Source organism: Lipophrys pholis (genome assembly GCF_963383615.2).
Source record: "Lipophrys pholis genome assembly, chromosome: 1".
Lineage (NCBI taxonomy): Eukaryota > Metazoa > Chordata > Actinopteri > Blenniiformes > Blenniidae > Lipophrys > Lipophrys pholis.
Window position 1 is genome coordinate 4360501 of NC_137635.1, and position 2223 is coordinate 4362723.

Sequence of the window (2223 nt, forward strand, 5' to 3'; positions counted from 1 at the left end):
GAATATTTAAAATGTGATTAAAAATTAGCTTATAATTTTAAAGAATGTATTATTATTAATATTCAATTACTAGTAATTGTTGAGGACACTGTTATGTTTGATAAGTTTTGAATGTTTATGCAATGCTCTCTCTGTGTTCACCTGTACACTGGCTTATGTGCAATTACTATGTTCACCCACTAGGGGGAGCTTGGGTAATGCAAGGAGGAAATAAAACCTTCAGGTGAATGAGGTCAGGTGTGCAGAACAGGGGAGCAAACACTGTTTTTTAAGCGTGTCAGGGAGACGTGTCAGGGGGTCAGTTTGAGCCAAGGATCATACTCAGCATTTATTTGGTTATTGTTGGAAATATAGGAAATATATATGAACTCAGTTTGGGCTGAGTATATGATGAAGGCATCGACTGTTTTGGAAACACCAATAAAGCCAATAAATTGATTGATATATCCAAAGGACAAGCTGCACATTGGATATTGCTCTGAACATGTCTAAAACCAGGTTCCCGGTCCTCACCAGAGCAGACTTTGAATTAGTTAAAGTGCCGCTACAGTAATAACATTCAATAACTTCACTATAATGTAGTGTAGATCAAGCAAACTCTGCTTATCTATCAGCGTGGTCCTGCTGATCAAGCTACAACACTTAGTTTGACAAAAATACTTTTTCATAATTTTAAGGAAATGTTTTAAGACCACCTTCTTACAAGGTTCATTGATTAATATAAACCAGAATGTTTAAAAGTCAGAATCTGTGAATAACGTGCCAACTTTACCAAACTCTCTCCACTTTAAGTATTGAATTTGTTATCAAATCAGAGGGTTGCTGTAGGAAAGGAGATTATTGAAGGTTATGTTTGAGCTTTTATGTTTTTCAACAGGTGCAAGAGTCATTTAAACTGGACCAGATGGATGACCTTAGTGACTATTTAAAGTCACGACATGTGCCTGAGGAAGACATACAGCGAATGGAACAGGAGAAGGAACTTAATATAGGATGTGTTTTATTAATTAATTGTTTCTTTTTTTAAAGTGTGGATATGCTTCATGAAAACATATTTCTGATTAAAGGTTAATTGTTATAGCTTAATACAGTTGAATGAAGAATTCATGAAATATTTCTTTATTTTAGATTGATTCTAGTGTTATATTCTAGTGTCCTCATGACGGACGACCAGCTAAAGGAGTATCTGCCATCCTATGGTGATCGACTGGCTGTTTTTGGACACTGCAGACGAAAGGAAAGAGAACCTTGCAGTCGCAAGTCAAAGATCTTCGAGCGTCTCAGAGGAAGACTCTCCAGAAACAAAAGTGATGAAGTGTTAGAGAAGGAGCACCAGAAACATCCAAAAAATGCTCAAAAGAATCATAGAAAAATTGAGATTGGATGGATGCACTACAGAGAGGAGGGATTTATGCAGGTACGCACCAAAAAAGGTGGAGGAACCAGAAAAGTGAGTGTCCCAAAAGACATTAAAAAGCAGGGTATGACTGAAAAAGCTGTGCAGTTTTTTTTTCCAGATGGAAAAAATACAGTAGGGATTGTCACTGATTTTGACTTTGATTTAACTGATTTTCAGGAGCATTCATTAGATGCTAGTATCACAGTTGGGGAACTGTATGAAAAGACTAGGCTGCCTCTCTTGCGTTTCTATTTAACAACCAAAAAAAAAGACATCACCAGTGGCACACATCAGGAAGAGAGTAATAGTGCTGCAAGTGCACAACCAAGTGAAAACACAAATGACAGGTCTGATATCGATCACCATTCTCCAGACACTACTGACACTGCCGCAACAAACATTGTGGAGATAAATTCTTCAGATATCATCTACATTGAAAGCAGCACAGTGTTTGCTAATCCAACTGGTGAAAGTCTCTCCGTCATGTACGCCACATCTGACACATCTGGGTTACTAGATCATGGCGCATTACTTCATGTGGATTCTTTAGATAATAGTGATGTTGTAACGTTCCACACACAAAGGATTTCCGACATGGAGTACTCCAGTCTTGATGATACCATGCCTCTCTCTGAGGACCTGTCTTTTGAACCATTTCTGCCTCCTGCAGTGGAAACATTGCAGGAACAAGCCAATCAGACGGAAAGAGTTAAGAAAATGATTGTTCTTCATCGTGGACAAATTCTCAGAGAACTTATTCAAGTGTTTTCTGAGGAAAGTATCCTCGAGAATGACGTTTCCTTTAGACTTATACTTCCTGATGG